This window comes from Ambystoma mexicanum, chromosome 5p, assembly GCF_040938575.1.
Source record: "Ambystoma mexicanum isolate Mex_15411 chromosome 5p, UKY_AmexF1_1, whole genome shotgun sequence".
Classification (NCBI taxonomy): Eukaryota; Metazoa; Chordata; class Amphibia; order Caudata; family Ambystomatidae; genus Ambystoma; species Ambystoma mexicanum.
The window spans coordinates 509,575,399-509,595,373 of record NC_090930.1 but is presented as its reverse complement, the minus strand read 5'-3'; the positions used below and the strand labels follow the sequence as shown (position 1 = coordinate 509,595,373).

The 19,975-nt window shown below is 39.5% G+C and overlaps 1 long non-coding RNA gene across 1 annotated transcript in view; it reads left to right on the top strand.

Annotated features, from left to right (window-relative positions):
• Positions 1 to 14,422, top strand: part of LOC138481675 (uncharacterized) — a 782,881-nt gene extending 768,459 nt beyond the window's left edge. The window contains exon 6 of the long non-coding RNA XR_011274323.1: positions 14,312 to 14,422. This is a non-coding gene — a long non-coding RNA (uncharacterized lncRNA). The remainder of the gene's footprint in view (positions 1 to 14,311) is intronic.
• Positions 14,423 to 19,975: the final 5,553 nt, after the last annotated feature.

Below are 19,975 nucleotides of genomic sequence, written 5' to 3'. Positions count from 1 at the left end.
ATGTGTCGTCAGGGTGTATGTTGTAGGAGTTTGTGGTAAGCGTGTGTAGTAGGTGTACATGTTGTAGGAGTGTGTCATACAAGCATGTGTCATATGACCACATGTCATAGGAGCACGTATCACATGGAGCATGTCTTGTGAGAGTGTGCCATAGGAGCATGTGTCAGAGGATTGTATTACGTAGGAGCTCATGTCTTTGGAGCCCACATCATAGGAGCGTACATCATAGGAGAGTGTGTTGTAGGATCATTCATAGTAAGAGTGTATGCTATAGGTCCATGTGTCATAGGACAGCATGTTATAGGAGTGTGTGGTCAGAGGGAGTAGTAGGATTGTGTGTCATACGAGCTCATGTCATAGCATATGTTGTAGGAGCCTGTGTACTAAGAGCTTGTCATATGAGTGTATGTCATAAGAGTGTGTGTCATAGGAGCACATGTCGTAGGAGTGTGTGGTAAGATGGTGTATTATAGGAGCATGTGTTGTATGAGTCCATGCAAAAGGAGCGCATGTCATAGGTGCACATGTCGTAGGTGCACTTGTTGTAGGAGCATGTCTAAAAGGAGTGTGTGTAGTAGGATGTGTAAAAGGACCACTTGTTGTACGACCACATATCGTAGGGATGCTTGTTGTAGGAAGGTGTCATATGAGCACGTGTCATAAGAGCACATTTGACAGGAGCACATGTCGTTGGAGCATGTATCACAGGAGCATGTTTTGTGAGAGTGAGTCATAGGAGCGTGTATCATCGGAGCGTGTTGTGTGGAGCTCATGACGTAGGAGTGAATGTCGAAGGAGCATGTGTCATAGGAACATGTGTTGTATGAGCGTGCGTAGTAAGAATGTGTGTTGAAACAGTGTTTTGTAGGAGCATGTGTCATAGGAGTCCAGATAATAGCATACCTTGTTGGATCGTGGATCATAGGAGATTGTGTACAAAGAGCTTCACATAAGAGTATATGTTGGAGGAGAATGTGTCATAGGAGCAAGTGTTGTAGGAGTGTGTGGTAAGATGCTGTGTTATAGTGGCATGTGTTGTACGAGTGACTGTCACAGGAGCATTTGTTGTAGGAATGTGTGTCTTAGAAGCATGTATCATGGTAGTGTAAGTTATAGGAGCCGGTGTCAGAGGACCGCTTTTCATAGGACCACATGTCATAGAAGCGCATAGAAGCGCATGACTTAGGAGGCCTTGCCGTAGGAGCACATGTTGTAGGGACACCTGTCGCAGGAGCATGTCTCTTGAGAGTGTGTCATAGGAGCGTGTGTCATAGGAGTGTGTTTCATAGGAGCTTGTGTTGTAGGAGTGAAAGTAGTGGGAGTGCATGCCATAGGCATACCTGTCATAAGTGCATTTGTCAAAGGAGCATTTCTTGTAGGAGCGCATATCATCAGAGCATGTGCATATTAATGCTTGCTCTTTTGTGTAATATAATTCCATTCGGTTCAAATGTTTTTTGCGATATTCAAACCTGACCATCTACAAACTTCAAAATGTCGGTATTAATGTTTGTACCCTCTATATCGCTGCCACAAAAGTATCAAATACTTTTGATACTGCAAACTTCTTAATGTAGACCTGTAGTAAGCACCACCCTGACCACAGACCATGTCCTGGTAATCATTAGTGACAAGGTCACATAATAAAACGCTATCTCGGTCTGGTACTGAAAAGGACACAAATCATGCCAAGGGTTCACAGTTCGCAATTTGATGAGGACAACCAGAACAAACATCTAACCACTCATATGACACACCAACAAACCAACAAAAGAGTCACCAGGAACCTGCTAATTTTGTAGAATCTCAAAGTTTGACATGAGGAACTCATGTGCATCTTGAGAGGTTTCAGAAAAATATCAATTTTAACTTGCAGATGCCACCACATAATGAATTGAAGATGCACAATGCATATCTTGTGTGGCTGCCTTAAACAGTGTTCCCAAAGTGGTAAATTGTACAGAAAGGATATTGTCTGCATGAGTGCTTACACTGTCCATGAACGTTGTCATCTAAAACAGCAATGTCAAAGTTGAATTGCAATAACATTCAACTCCTGCTGTGTTACTGAAAGTCAATTCAGTGAATCCATGAAAAGAAACAGTACTGTTCTCTTCCTTCACAAATGTTTGCTAGCCCTCACAGGAACTGGCACTGGAGCCAGGTGAGGATCATATCATGAACACAGACAGTTATATTGTAAAACACATTCCACGTCAGCAGCAACTTTAGACTCCTCAAACGCTAATATAAACTTCATACACAAGACAATGCCACATAAGACATGGCTTCCTTAAAGGCAGTCCATCCAACATCTACCAGTCAAACATATAAACGATTGGTGCAGTGTTTTGTTGTAAGCAAAGCACAGAGGGTAAATGCAAAATTGAAGCCAAGCAGATGTTTTCCCTACCAACTGCGGTTCTTTAAAGTGGTCAAACTGCACAAGAATGAACTGCACAGAAGTACTCTGAGAATAAGGCACAAAACCAACTTCTTTTTCAATTGCTCCATTAACAAGTCCAATCTCCACATTCAAATGATGTCTCAACATAACTCAACATTCATTCTAAATCTGCTGTTCATGATATTGACTTTTCCAAGTAAATCAGATTGCTTGGTCTCCCAAAACATCTACACATTTTATTTCAACAGTGACTTCATGGTCACTTGCCATCATTACCGTTGAGCCAAACATATTCTACAATAGTAGTCAACAGGAAATACGTTCTAATTCGTTTTTTTCCGAATCCAACGTAACCTCAGAAGCCGTGCATCCTTTGAGGTATATGTACATGCACCATTGTTTAACACTCCCACAGGGACATATTTAAAACATATTTGCATACTCAAAATCTGCAGATTGTCTTGTGTTGACAGTCATTTCACATGTCCTAAACTGTCAATGCACATTTGTGGATCTTTACTACGGAGGATCTTAAAAACACGCTGACCTTTGACAAGAGTTAACTACAGGAGATTACCAAATAAAACACATGTTTTCCACCAAACAGTTTCTCATAGTCTTTTTTCAGCACCTCTTGCATTCTCAAATGTACAAAAGCAAGCATGAGATAACTTCATCGACAATGAAACTTTCATTTTTCAGATAATTCTTCTAACTTCATGAGCAGATTCTCCAGAGAGTTTATTAAATTCCAGATTCTTGTCATCTTAAAGAGGTAACATTAGCAAGTAGTGCAGAGTAATCCCTCTTATGTTAAGTGCTGCTGAACCAGAGGGGAGCAGTGAAAACACGAGACAGGGAACAGCAGGTGTTTTCCTGGACAAAGAATCTCAGGGCATGAATTAAGAATGTTCTCCCTGTTCCAGCATGTCCACTTACTTACAGCAACGAAGGATGCCAATCTGAGCATGAACATACCTTCCTTTCATGGTTAAGGCCATGAGAAATGTTTCCACTAACTTCTTTGAAAATTGTTTCCTGCTCATTGTTTAGTTTTGCTACTAAACCAGGAAATCAGCCTAATTGCATAAAAGTGGTTTTTCAAGAGCATTTTTACTGTTATCGTCAGACTCTTGGCTTCACTCAGGAGATTTCTGGGCAATTTCAGCAGCCACCTTTTCCTCCTGGATAATTCACCTCTCTAATATCTGTAAGTAACCAACACATTTGGGGTAAAAGATATCCCCTTTTTAGTTCTCAAATGCTGCTTGATAAGACTCAAAAGTAACAAGCAACTCTCCCTCACTACGCCAGGGTAAAAAACTCTGCAAGATGCAAAAGTGAAACAATTATTTTGATTCTGCAGTTTCACAAGACAACTTCATATGGTTGATGAGAAATGCTTACTCATTTCTCCCTAGGCACCTTGGACAATCACGTAACTTGAAATGTCCCTTTTTCTATGTGCCATCCACATCGTGATATGATTAGTGGTCAGCTACCTCATACACGCATTCTTTGGATAATATGAGTCAATCAAATAGATTTTAAGTGTATCTCTACTGAACAGTTCTTTTTTGGCAACATCTTCAATTTGTGAAAGTGTTTTAGCATATGTTTCCTTGAAATGGCTGGCCTAGGCTCAACCACAAAATATTGACACTGTGGGCCTCATTACGACCCAGGCACTAATGGGTTAATGGCGCCGTAAAAGGCTGCAGCGCCGTTAACCTATTAGCGCCTAATTACGAGGTCCCTTTGCGGGACCCGACCTTAACGGCTGGTGTAGAGCCTTCCCCATTCCCATTGAGCCATATGGGGCAAAAAGGGAATGGGGAAGGGCCATGGAGGAAGGTGGAATTACCGCCCCGCCAACCTTGTAATGCGGTGGTAATTCCCCCTTTCTCCATGGCGGAGTCGGTAACTTACCGACATGGACCATGGTGCTAATAGCACCATGGTCTTCCGCCAGGGTCGTAATGAGGCCCTGTATCCATAAAGAGGAGTGCTGTTAAGTTTGTCAGAGGATTCATATGCACACAACTCATTGTGAGAGAGCATTTGTATGCCAACACTGAAGAACCTATGGCTCTTTATATGCTGTCAAATCAGCTTGAACTGTGTTTGCCTTGGTCTATTCATCTTTTGTCACATAAGCAGTAACATAATGTGCAACAGCAGTACTGTTGTCTGCTACATACTGAACATCAATGTTCGCACCCCAGAGCAGAGCAATGACATGATTGCATTTGTTGATGAACTGGGACTATTCATTGCATTTGAGGTTGTGCATTTTTTTCTGTGTTTTTCCCATCACATGCTGTCAAACAGAAGACATAACAGTGTTCACTTGACCATCTGAACAAAAAGGTGTAGGGAAGCCTAATCTGTACATTGGGCCTCATTATGACCCAGGCGCTAAGTGTTTAACGGCGAAAAAAAAGGCTGCAGCGCCGTTAAACACCTAGCCCGTAATTACGAGGTCCCTTTGCGGGAACCGACCTTAACGGCTGGTTTCACCAGCCGTTAAAGTAGGGACCCGCAAAGGGACCTTGGTGCTAATTACGGTACCGCAATTTGCGGTACCGTAATTAGTGCCTTCCCCATTCCCATTGAGCCCTATGGGGCAAAAATGGGAATGGGGAAGGGCCATGGTGGCATGGGGAATTACCGCCCCACCAACCTCGGAATGGGGCGGTATTTCCCCATTCCGCCATGGCGGACTCCGGCATGGACCATGGTGTTAATAGCACCATGGTTTAGCGCCGGAGTCCCAATGAGGCCAATTATGTAATATTTACTGCACTTGTGCATTTGAAAACATAAGATCTTCAAATTCAACTCTACATTTTCAGCCTATGTTGCAAATTCACTTGTCACATATTTCTCAATGAAAGCCGAAACATTTCTGGCTGGATCTTCACCAAAATGTGGGGCATCTCTCACCAATGAAAGCATATGAATGTGAGGTGCTCCATAAGCCTGATACTACTTCCTCCCAAAAAAGGTTCTACTTTTCGAAGAGGAGCTTTGTCTTTGCTTCATATGAAATGCAAAATGGCTAGAAAATGATGATGGGACAGCGAGAGACAAGAACAGGGTCTATTAGCATAATTCAGATGCTGTCAAGTGCTCGTCTCCACTTTTATAAGGGTTGCTTTCATAAATGAAATCTGCAAAGTCAACCAGTCCATACTCTGCACAACTCAGTAACAAACCAAGTGTGTTTCGCAGCATCCACCTGACCTATGAATGACATCTGTACCAGTACTCTTTAGCTCCACACATGTTAGAAAGAATGTTTGTTATCTTGCTTTCTAATACAGTATCCATACATTTCACCTTATCCACTATTTCACTTGAAGTGACATTTTGAAAATGTGTGTCTTCAGTGTGTGTGCCACTAAATAGCAGTGGTAAAGTCACTCTCATACAACAACTTGAAAATGTATTTTATGTTTGCCCTGAGTCATGGGTCCTCAGAATATATGCATGTACAATGGTATTCTGATGCAAAAATGAGGTAAGGGCATTCATGGAACAAACCACATCTTCCAGATGAAAACACATTGGGAAACATTGAGCCTCTAAACTCTTCTCCCACAAACGTATCACTGAACCACTTACTTGCTGCAGATAATTGCATCACCCATTAACTCATGAGAATTCAATGGGTGAATAGTGTAGTGCCTGTATAGGCCTGAAGCTTCCGCTCACTAATACTTTGAACGTGTAAACCTGCCATTGGAGGCGCATCAAGGAGTGGAATGTCTTCTTCAATATGAAAATCAGCATAAAACTCATTGTTCTTTGCCAAATAGCCAGGTACTTCATTGCCCTTTATCAACGTGACAATTTTCTGCCAGATTATCCAGTCTTTTTTTGATACACCATTCACTATCAACAATGAATCCTCCTGACACACAGAATCTAAAAATGTTCTCTCAATTGTGGTGTTAAATAAACCACTTTACCTTTGGCTCCTTGTACAAGTGCTTTTGAAGGAAGCTTTGAAGACGTTGGGCCTCAATGCATGTTTACTGGTGCAGTACTAATGTTCCCGAAATACCGTTTACCAGCATGTTACTGCACCAGCAAACTACAGGTATTGTGGTAGGATGTCCGTATTTACCTGCAGCTACGAGCTGCCAGTAAATCTGGCACCCCACCACCAAAAAATGGCAGTATTACTGGCACTGGTGTAACCGGTGCCGGTAATACCGGCAATTCCCCCATGTGGAATTCCAGTAATTACCATCAATTGGAATCTGCCAGTAATTCCAGCAGACCAAGAGCCAGTAATGGTAATAAAATGTGGTGGTATCCCACCAAATTTACCGGCAGGATACCACAAGACTTCTAATGAGGCCCTTTGTCTCCAACCTAACTATGACCTGAAATTGGTGAATTTTTTGTATTGAAATCACATAAAACATATTCAGCTTCTGCATAGCTGAGGGAATAGCACACACTTCCATTTTGTTCACAATACTCCTTAAGGGCATTGCCATGTTTTGATACTGCTGAACCAATGCTTACACAAGATATGACATTCAGTAACATCAAATTGACCCCCGCGAACAAAATGTGCATTCCACACATCATCTCTCTCAGGATGCACCTTCCTTTCAATAGCCACTTTTTGTACTTGTGACCTGTAGAATGTGCTTCGACAAGCTACACAAACTTTGTCCGGCATTTCACTGGCAACAGATTGAAATAGAGACATATCTTTCCCATATTTTTACATAATTGCTTGCTTGGAAAGGATGCCATTCATTTCACATCCTCCAACAGCATTCTCCTGAAATGATGCATCTGTTCCAAAGTATACACTTTATCAGGACCTTGGTTGTATCCAGGCGGTATATCTGCATTACCCAACTCGGTCTGGCGCTGTTAGCGCCGCATCCTGAGTTGTGTGGGGGGTAAGTCCCCATTCTCATTGGGTTAATTGGACCCAATGGGAGATTCTGGGCAGTATTACTACAACACTATTAGCACCACATTAATAGCACTGCAAATGGGCGGAAAGTGCTGAGATTTCCATCGAGCAATAAGCTACAGGAAAATCTCACACTTTTTGCCCAAACTGTGATAACCCCTATGTCTCCTGTACTGTGTCTATTACTGGGTGTAGGTCATTCACAGTAGCCACAGTATCACAAATCCATAATTTGTCTGAAAAAGCTGGTGCATTACAAAAGTATAACTCTGTAACTAGGTGACATATTTTAGTATGATGACCTGCTAACATGCTTATATAGTGGAATAGCTGGAACATTTATCTTCACCTAGACATGCTAAAGAGTGACACCTTAACCAGTGAACTCTCATAATTCAATTCACAAGGATCCACACATTTAAGTATTCTATTTTGTTTTGTCTCACTTTTGCTTGTGTGGAAACAAGTAAGAAATGACAACATTGTGCAAGATTGCTGTTGAATATTGCACATCGAAAAACACTCCCATTTCAGGACAGGCTTCATGTTTGATGCATTTGTAGTACTGCCATGATTTTCATTTTTGTGCACACACTGCTTCTTAGTTTATAATTCACTAAGAATGCCATCTTGAAATGCATAACCTCGACCAAGCTCGGTGAATGCCAAAGTTACCATACAATTTTGAGGGCAACTGTTTCCATTAAAAAAAACAACTGTTAGGTGTGTGTGGTGTGCAACCACTTACCTCTATACACTTCACAGACATTCTTTCCAGTAATCTTTCGTATACATTTAAAACTCTTTGAAAGCTTATCTGGGACTTTTTCTCAATCTTATTGTGCATTTGGGAATTAAAATAAACAACCTTCTCTTCAACACAAACAATGTATCTATTAGACCTTCAAGCTCCTTTTTACATAATCACTGGCATACTCACAATGTTTATCACTAACATTTTAGGCAGATGCACTGTTATACTTTGAAATATTATTACATGCTATACTTTCCTGAACATACCTCTGACACTGGATCTCACGCTTATGCTGCTTCCTTTATGGCATCATTTGAAGTCACGCTGAGAAAATAAACTTGCCTAATGTCAATGTTGTGATTTGATAAAGTTACATAAACCTCTGCTCCCAATCCCACGGTAACATTTTAAACAAATGCAACTTTAACGCAGTGATATGATTTAAGCAAAACAGGACATTCATTTCAGCAAAAACATATTGTATGGATAATTTTACTATCATACTATTAACTTTTATTAACATCCAGGGAAGACCGCTCACCCAATCAGATGACTGAAAACACAGACAACAAAACACAGTATACCACCTGTGTTTTCGCCCCACTCACACCCCTTCCCTGAGGACTGCCATGTTCATTGAGATAAGGCAGCATAAAACATACATCTGCTCTCTTTCTGCGCCACCATCATTCCCAGCCCCCCTCCAATAACTCATGCACCCTTTATCCATCCCACTCCTATATCTCCACTTGTGAATGAACAATCATCTTTTTTTCTTTTTTTAACATTGTTGCATTGAAAATTAGTATTGCAAGACATGTGAAGACCCCATCTCTAATGAAGAAAACAATCAATAAAACAAATATATACACCTCACACAGAGCCCCAAGATGCAAATAGAAATTAGACCCTTCTCAAATCAGCATACATGGCCAATAACAACAATAAGACCACCTTTCCGGTCAAGCCCATCTAGGCTCAGCCTGTGACACCCCCAACAGAGGAGGGTGTACACCCTCCAACACAGGAGAAATACTTATTGCATAGGGGTCACCCAATGTCAAAAAGCTTACACACTGTGTACCAAATTAAAGCCTCAGCCTAGACAGACCCAAGATAAGCAGAGGGAAACCTTCCAGCATTCTCTGATATCAACAACCAAGTCTCCACTCTCTGCATAATCTCCTGTTAGCAGGAATTCTCCAAAATGGCTAATTTCCCTTACCTACTGAGTCCCTCAGCAGCTTTTCTGGATTTCCAGGATTTCTTTCTTTCGCCTGGTAAGAGTGTGAGCCTTTTTCCCCACTCTTACATGTGTTTTTCTGTGTGTGTTTAACATTTTTGTGTTCATAGACTGTGGAGCCTCACCTACTCCATAGGCATCATGGTTTTACTCTGTGTTACACAGCACCTTCAGTACAGTAACACAGGGTTGTCTTTTTTAGGCTTCCCAAGTCAGACTCCATTATCTGAAACTGACTACTGTCTCCCAGAGCATGTACATTTGCCATTGACTTTATTAGTCTTTTTAAAACCACAGACCCAGTACAAACTATCTTACATAGAGTACTAGAAAGGGTTTATAGTTATCCCTTTTTTCTGTCTCTCCTGGAACATTGTTTTGTTCCCTTTTCATTAAGATTTGGCTGGTGAAAGTGGTAACTACCCTATTTTTCATACCACGGTTATTTAAAATAGCCCTGGTATTGTTTTAGGCTATCTTAGTATCCTCGAACTTAAACCCGTTGGACCATATATGTTTTTATTTTGTTGCAGCTGGGTTTATTCACGATTCGTTTTTGTAAAGGTCTTTCTCATGTTTTACTCTGCGTGCCAAACCAGGTTTGGTCCCTTTGTTCACTGACCTTTGGAGGGCTCCTGCATAGAAGCCCTCCTTAGGCGCCTGAAAGTCTGGGTAAGCAGGATGTGAGGGAGGGGTTTTAGGACCCCTGCCATGGGTTCCCTTGGAAACCCAAGTCACACTCCTGTTTGATTGGCTAGGTGACTGTCCCGCCAGGACAGCCACCCTGCTGTGTGATTGACAGCCAGGCTGTGTGAATGGGGGAAAACTGCATAAAAGCAGGTCTCTGGGACTGAGAAGGTAGAGTCGCCACTGGATCGAGAGAAGCAAAGAGAAGCTGACAGGACAGAAGAGGACCTCTACCACAACTGAATCTCCCGGTGAAGCCGTGCTACGGGTTTGAATCTTCAAACTTCGGCGATAGGGAGGATCTGCAAGGAATCTTCTCCCCTTGAGCTGGTGGAATCAACCAGTTCGCCAAATTGCAAGCCAGGCCTCCCTCCTCTGGTCGAATTTGCTGTGCACAGCTACAGTGAACCGGATAGCCAGGAGGATCGGACTCTGGAGCGCCCCTTTTATTCATCGGTTTGCTCCACTGCTGGTTTCTTCCCTGAGCAGTGCAGAACGCCCCAGTCTTCCTCCTTCTTGTCAGTCTGACAGTCGCTTCAGGAACCATGAGCCTGCAGGACCTGCCAGGAACGTCTGCCTCAGCTACAGCATTCTTCTGCTCTAAAGGTACCTTGCTAACCCAGTTGTTTGTTTTGTCCAGCCGCGGTGAAAGTGTGTGAAAGCTTTCGCCAATCTGAGGGCTTGTCCTTCTTTGTTCTTTAAAGTAACTTTTCATCTGACCAACTTCGTTCTGAACTCTTGGCAAAGACGTAACCGTGAACTACCCTTAACTGTGTGATCCCCTGCAAAGACTTTGGTCCATTGACTTTTGGCCAGGCCCCTTGATTTGATTTCCTCACTGTAGTTCCTTTTTCTAGATTGCCCTGCTTATTTACTTGTTGGTGCTGCTCAATTTCTGTCTAACTTTGTCTTTCCCTCCCTTTTAAGTTACTGGAGTGGCATTTTGGTCACACTTAATTTTGAGCTTAACTTGTCTTGGATCTATTGGGTGTGGTGTGGAGTATTAAGATTGTGATTTTTTCACCTGCTTGATAATAGTGAAATGTTTTATAACTGATGTGTAAATAAATGTATATTCTTTTTACTCAGAAACCTTGAGTGAGTGTTTGTTTGAAGCATAGTAATTTCTGTCCTTTATGTAACTATTGGTACTGCTCACTTTACTCTTGAGATAAGTCTGGGTGCTCAGCCATCTCTACCACTTTACTGTGTAGTACAGGCTTGTACCAAAGGTGAATTTGTACTGCCACTTGTAGTCCTAATTGTGTGTGATGTTCCCAAAGGGTACTGCATATGATTCTGCCTAACATCTCCCCTGCTAACCTGATATATAAATACTCTCTAAAGACTTCTATCCACATCATTTCCATTTTTTGGTTGCAAACTTTACTTCATAACAATAGAATTATTTTGTTTAAAATGTCAAAACTGTTACCTTTGCAAAGTCTTTCAAATTTCGATTACAGGTGAAAGCAGGATCTGAAATTCAACATCTAATGGTCGATGATCTAAATTCATAATAAATACATACACAAATGTTTAAACACCCAGCACACATAGCACATTATCATAAACATGAACATTTCTATTTCCTATCTTTAAACTAACAACACAAAGTTACAACTCATACCCCTATACCCTTTTGTCTGATCAAAATCCTTCCATACAGATCAATGTGAGCACACAAACAACAGCTAAAAATAAAAGACATTATACTCACTTTCCCTATGACATCTAAATCAATGCACATTTCACAAAATGTACTCTTTCTGTTAGACACACATTACGTTTTGAGAATCACACCACAAATCCCCTTCCTCGAATAAAGTACTCACACGAAATGCTATTAAATGTAAACACTCCAAGAAATGTACACATTTTCATTTATTTTCACAAAATGTATAATGCATCTAAAACGAATGCACTATTTTAGTTAGACTTCTTAAATAAAACTGGTACCTGACACCAATTTTAACCACATGAATATGCCCTCCGACAACTGTTCATAAAAGTACACTGAATCGAGAACCAAACAAAACTACATGAATGCGCGCTTCGAGAACCATGAATAAAAGTACAGTGCATGATATACATCACATTTTCTCAAATTTACATCTTCTGCATGTAGTCCTGGCTCAAATAGAGAAATCAAATAAAATAGTGTGAATTTCATTCCGTCCATAGTACAACTTACCCATAACTATCAGCACCCATTTATCACTGATTTACTCCTCACACTGTCCCTTAAACCAGATAAAAAAGAAAACAATTAAATATAACATTTGGGTTTCACTACACGTGTATGAGATTTGAGAATTGCATACTTCAAATACAATACAAACGTAAAGCACGTTCATTAATATATTATGCTTTTAACAACTTCACCCAAATCGAGAATGCAAACTATGCCTCCCTCTTCCTCATATCATTTTGTATTATTTCCCAATCTCAATAAACCAACCAGATAACATCTAAACAATATTTAATACTACAGCACATATTTAAACTATGTCCCAAATATAATAGGCTATGAAAATCCATTTTTCACTTTGTTTGATGAATAATTCTTCAAATAAAATCACAATCTCTCAATTGGGATTATTGTCAATTTAAACAAATAAATAATGACAAAAACACTGCGGATATGGGCACATGCTAAGTTCACTGCAGACAAGTCAAAACGTCAACCATGAGGCATATGAACATCAAACAAAGAAAGAGGACAATATGCCAACTCCACAAAATGTATTCACCCATTACCTCACCACACATTACATACCTTAATGACCAATCTCATAAAATGGCAGTCAAAGGAGAACATCTTGACCATTAAAACCATTCAATTAAAACACACTACTTTTCCCTCATGTTCAAACAAATACCTCACTATATCACCATTGCTGTAACTCTATCAGAGAAACAGCAAGCGCCATGATGGAGCAAACAAACAAAAAACTGTGTTTATTGGTTGATGATCTAATGGTTGCATAGAGGAATTCATCTGCATCTTGGATTGGTGAATTTCCAAGTACTCTGGAAAAGAAAAGAGGCATAAAATGGGAGCAAATATTATATGAATTAGTAAAAGTTCAATTGTACCATCATCCAAACATTATCATAATTCAAAGTGCAGGTAATGATCTTGGTTGTTGCAGAAGTGTTTCTCTTTCTCTCATCATAAAACATGATTTGAAAAATCTCTTGCACATGTTTCCAAACACATAATTTGTGTTTTCAAATGTCACACAAACGCAAACATGGAAAAGGACATGGACACCAAACAAAGTGGAAAAACAGGAAAAACATGAGCAAAATAATTTCTGCGTTGTTAGCCGACCAATATATGATGGGTATCTACAGTAACAATATCACATTCTCAAACAGCTAATTAATTAGAAAAGATGGGGTTGAACCAGCAGACATTGGAAATGATTAGTTCCTCCAAATTTTCCAAACATGCCTTCTTAACTTCTCAATAAAAACATCTTCAAATGATTAAGCCGAAAGTCCTTTTATGGACTACCTATAAACATAAACTGTTTTAAAAAAAAGAAATACCCCACAAATTGAGATGTACAAAAGTTCTGAGATGAGGAAGATGAACAAGCTGATATCATATCATGAATCATTACCAATTTCCATAACAATGAATCCAGAAACAACACTAATGAAAACATGCTTAAAAAGCAATTTCTTACATTTTCACACATTTTATTCCCCCACTGAAAACAAATCGAGAACGTGTGATATTACGAATTATGCATACAGTACAGAAAAAATGAATGTATTTGAGACTGACAATTCTCGAATCATACTGTTACCCTGTGCAGATGGATTGAATACCACAAGTACTCTCACTTAACAGAAATACCAATCCACAATATAAATAAAAGGAAAACAGAGTCATTTATTTTCGAATCTTGAAGCACACATACGGAAACCTGCAAATGGCATAGCCCAAGGGCACATGCATGCTACTGAAAGCGAGAACTGATTGGCTAATATAAACACGCAGATCTCAAATCACTTATATATACTGGAGGAAACCTTCCATGTTCGCATTGCTTTTGAGACAAACTGATAAGGGCACAGTGCAAACTTTGCCTTCCCTATTTGTTGAAATAGCACTTTTCCTTACCAAAACCCTCTTCCCTTTTTTTCTTCCCTTTGTTGTGTCTGTTTGTTTCTTTTTTATATGTTAATAATTTTTAAAAAAATGTTTAAAACTTAATTTATTTATTTATTTGTTTTGATTTGTACTTTTTAATTTTTCAGGAGATGGGGTTGATAATCCCAAGGCACGCCCAAAGGAGGAAGAGATCAAGCTGGTGATTCTTCCAGGAAACACTGAACACCTGAGGCAAGTGAATTTCATGTGGGTAGAGCAGCCAGTTCCACCAAAAAAGCACTGTTGCAATCACCCCATCTCTCTGTTGGCAGTACTTCAGAGTACACAAAGACACAACTCTTTAATGTGTGGAAATGGCACAGTGCACCTTATGCATTTAAAGATCTGTCTTCTCAATACACGCTCCCTCAACAAAAAAGCCATCAGCGTTCATGATAAGATATCTGTGGAAAATATCGATATCATGTGTATCACTGAGACCTAGCTAAAAGAGCCCGTCGGCCCCACCTGCGACCTAGCGGTCCCCGAGGGATACACCATGTACTACACCAACAGAGAATCAGGACAAGGGGGTGGTGTGGCAGTTATTTGCCAAAGACACCATTCAACTGTTCCCAACTAAAATACAATGCAATGGTACTGAAATGTGCCACCTAAACACCTCCAAACCAACAATAGTAGCCTCAACTTAATTGTTGTTTACACACCACCTACCTCCATGCCCAACTTTAATGAAGAAATAACACACCAACTCAACATGATCAAAGGACCCAAAACCGCCACTCTACTCCTAGGAGATCTCAATCGGTGGCGGGGAGACCCCAAAGATAAAGAGGCCATTAAACTGGAGAAACTCTTGAATAACAAAGACTATCAAGTGATGAACACCAATCCCACCATGGACAATGGTCATCTACTATATTGGGTTGTTACCAACAACCTCTTATCCCAATAATATAAAACTGACCCATGTATGTGGTCGGACCACTACAGTGTGACCTTCCATATCCCCCCCCATGCAAAAACCCAAACTTCCCAACCTCCCTGTTAAAAAAAACCACTGTGGAATTATAAAAACATCAGCAAGGAGCACCTGATGCAATGTCTAGACACATTTGAAACACAGGGAAATAATGAAGACACATGCAAAACCACTCTAACCAACTTACTTAGCCACCTACAGGCCCTAGTGGACCTAGAAGCTCCACTCCTAACCAAAACCTCTAGGCCCAAGGGCAAATAACATGAGTGGTTCACAGTGGAACTCCTTGAACAGAAAAAACTCAAAAGAAAAAGGGAAAATGAGTGGAAAAAAGCACCCACATCGGACAAGAAAACACTTTGGAATATCAGTGAGAAAACCTATAAAGAAATGATAATCGAGGCATAAAAGAACTACTATGGCAAATAGATCTCAGTGGCAGCCAACTCCACCAGCAAACTCTTCAATATATTGAAATCTATTGGTAAACCAAAAGGCATAACCCCCACATTCTCACCCACCCAAGAAGAATGTGACCCAACTCAGATAGCATTTTTTAACAAAATTGATAAGGCCAGGAATATTATAGCCAAATCCCGAGTGGCTACCAAGTCACCCACTCAAGACTTAGCAGAGGAACTTACTCACCAGATGACCCAATTTAGGTTCAAGCCCATTACTGCCAACAACATGATAAAAGCCATGCTGGCATCCATGAAACCCACCACTTGCGCCGAAAACATACTCCCGGCCAGCATCATTTTAGACCACCCTGACATCTTTGCACCAGCCTTAAACAAAGTGATAAACTCATCTTTCCACGATCAAATTGTGCCTAAAAGTATAAAAAGGGTAACAGTCATCCCCCTTGTTAAAAAACCGAATCTAGACCAAAGGGACCCAAACAACCTAAGGCCCATAATCAATCTCTTGGACCTGAGCGCTGCTTTTGACCTATTAGATCACAACCTACTCAAGACAGCGCTAAAAAAACAGCAAACTGCTCAGATGAAGCAATAGCTGGATCATGTCTTTCCTACAAAACAGAACATCTAGAGTTCATTGGGGAAATCTATTCTCAATAGAAAAAGAAATCACCTGTGCAGTCCCACAAGGTGCCAGCATGTCCCCACTCCTGTTTAACCTCTACCTTAGGTTTCTATGCATAGTCCTCAACAACATCAACACGTTCTTTAACAATTACGCTGACGACACTCAGCTGGTAATTGAACTAAGTGCAGACCAAAATTGGATGTGCCTAAATGGCAACAAAACAGAGCTTATGGTCTTTGGCTCCAATCTTGTGAGATCCAAGCTCCATCCTGCATACAACACCTTCACCATCAAAAATACCCAAATTAAGGTCCTAAACAAGGTTAAAACCTTGGGGATGATGCTAGAAGCATCCCTGGGATCAGATGCCCAAGCCCTTTATGTTAAAAAAATGTGCTCATACCACCTGCACCTACTAAAAGCCATAAGACCCTACTTATCTGAGTAAAATAGTGCCACGGTCACAAGAGCTACCATCTTATCTCGCCTAGACTATGGCAATGCCCTAATTCTAGGAGCTAATAAGAACTGCTAACACAGCTATCAAGTTCTGCAAACCAATGCAGTGAGAATCATTAAGCAAAAAACCAGGAAACAGCACATCAGCAAAGCCAGGAAGGAACTTCACTGGCTAAAAATTGAAGAGAGAGTCCAATTTAAATCCCTCACGCTCACGCATAGATGTATTTTTGGCAAAGCCCCTGCATACCTGAAAACTAAAATCATTCCATACAAACCTACGAGAGAGCTAAGATCAGCCGAACAAGGTCTGATAGTGCTTTTAAACTGCACACTTCCTTGGAGTGCGCTTCCGGTATTCCTTTTCTGAACTTTTAAATCATACAAAAATACATCTTTGGATGGTTATGCACATCTTTGTTTATTATTTCCTTTCAAACATAAACTTTCTTCTTCAAATAACCATATCCTTTTTGTCTCTCAATATCAGAGAAAATATGACATCAAAGGAAAAACTACTCCTATTTCAAAACCTTATTCTAAGGCAAAACATGTGAATATACAATCTTCAACCACTCAATCATCTGACACAGAAACGTTTAGTGATGCAGAAAGAGAAATGGAAGAGGAAGCAAGTACATCAGGCAAAACACATGAATTTAATTTTTTTGCAGAATTCCGAAGGCACAAGTCGATTACGAAATTGAATTTTCAACAAGGCACCATCAACCAACTTACCAAAAACAAGAGAGGAAAACGAGGAGGAATGTAAAAACAAAGGAAGCGGACAAGGGGGAATGCAAAGCAGATCACAAAACAAGAGGATGAAGTAAATGTAGACATGAATTTAACTGGACAAGAAGTTGACACAACAATTAACAAGGTGCTGAATAAAGGACTAAATTTCAGTCCATCAAATAAGGCAGATTATTTTCACACCAATGTAGACTTATTCAAATTGTGTAGAAAATTTAAATTGAAAAAATACTTTGCCGAATCAATATTCGAGAAACAAAAGAAGACGAACCAGGATATTTCACCTTTGTCAGTAGAAATTGTAGAAAAGACAAGAAATATCATGAATCTCACAGAGGAAAATTACACTACAGAAATGTTCCTGGATGAACAAAATATAAATCCTTGTTTATCGGAAGAATCAAACTTAAAACTAAAATCCAAGTTCATTCCTAAAATGGCAGAAAACAATGTAATTGATGTCTTTGAAAAAATGGTGAGTGCAGATCTGAGACAAAATGTTCTCAAAAATAAACAAACGAAAATGAAACACAATCTTTCACAAAAATAATTGATGGCTATTGAGACCTTATCAAAAAATACACAATGGATAATTAAGAGTGCAGATAAAGGAGGCAATATTTTTCTGATGCAAAGAAAAGGCTATATTACTGAAGGAAACAGACAATTGAATGATAGGAATTGTTATTGCCTACTACAGAAGAATCCAATTATGGATTTGCAGTCAGAATGGCACAGCGTGATTAAAAATTGGGAAGAAATCGGTTTACTCTCTGAAGATGAATATCATTATCTGAACAATACTCATCCAATCATGCCAATAATATACTTTTTGCCAAAGATCCATAAAACATTTGAACAATTTCCAGCCTGTAGACTAATCATCAATGGCATATATTCATTAACAGAAAGAGTTTCCCAATATATTGATTTACACCTTCAGCCTTTAACAACTAATCTGTCATCATACCTGAGAGACAGCAAACACGGTATACAACAACTGGAAGAAATACCTTGGGAAGAAAGTTTTCTTTTTGCAACTATGGACGTGGTATCTTTATATACCAGTATTGAACATTCAAAAGGGCTTGAAACAAGTGAGTTTTTTTTTTAAAAACTAGATCAATTTTGTTCCTCCAACAAAACTCAATGATTCTAGAAATGCTGCATTTTGCTTTAACCTGCTTTTTCCTGTTCAATAAACAAATCTACAGACAAGAACGAGGCACAGCAATGGGGGCCAAGTTTGCACCGTGCTATGCAAACCTATTCATGGGACACTTTGAGATTAACCACGCATGGCAACACACAGCATTCACAAATGGATACATAACCTATTGGGGAAGATATATCGATGATATTCTTGTGATATGGAATGGAGATAAAAAAGACATTTTTGACTACATCAGATATTTGAATGCGAATGATTATAATATCAAATTTACTGAAAAAATGAGTTCTGAAAAAATAGAACCGTTGGATCTGCTAATCTATACAGATGGGGAAAAGATCCTAACAGATCTATATATAAAGCCAACTTCAGTAAATAAAGTACTACATGCTGAAAGCAATCATGTGAATGATATAATTAAAAACATACCATATGGTGAAATTCTGAGAACAAAACGGAATTGTAGTTCAAATGAAAAATATGAAAATCATGTTCAATTGCTCAAAGAAAAATTCATACGGAGAGGTTACAGAAATCAAGATGTGGACAAAGCTATCTACAAAGCTGAAAAAGTACCTAGAACTGAACTACTAAAGGACAAACCAAGATTGGTGAAGAAAAGAGAAGAAAAGGTAGACTTCACAGCGACTTTCAATAGTGAAGCTCATCTTTTGAAAAAATTCCTGACAAAACATTGGAACATTTTGCAAAGCGATGAAATGTTAAAGCAGCATATAGAAGCTAAACCCAGGATAATTTACAGAAGGGCACTAACTTTAAAGCAAAAAATCAGTCCCAGTCATATGAAAGAAGAAAAAATATAAGTTTTTAGTCAATCCTTACAAGTACCGGCACCAACAGGAACCCACAGTTGTGGGAGTTGTGGAATCTGTGACCAAATGGAAAATGGAGTAAAAGAGATAAGGCTACCAAATTGTAAAATTCACAAACTAAGAGAATTTATTAATTGCAACACCAAGTATGTGATCTATACAATTACATGCATATGTAAAAAGAAATACGTGGGAAGTACTATCAGAGTACTGAAAATCAGATTATAAGAACATATTAGAGCTATTAAAAATAAGGACACAAGATACCCTTTGGCAATTCACTTCAATCAAGAACATAAAGCAACTGATATTAAGGGTATCAAGTTTCTGGGCATAGAAAAAATTGAAAGCATGAAGAGAGGAGGCAACAAAGAGCTACAATTAAGGAGAAGAGAAGCGAAATGGGTTTGTACCTTGGACACTTGCAATACAGGGTTAAATTCGGATAATGAAATGAGTTATTGGTTGTAATGATTTTCTTTTGAAATTCTGTTTGAAATTTAAAATTGTTTGTGAGCTTGTGAAAATGTTTAACAAAATTCAAAAATGAATTGCT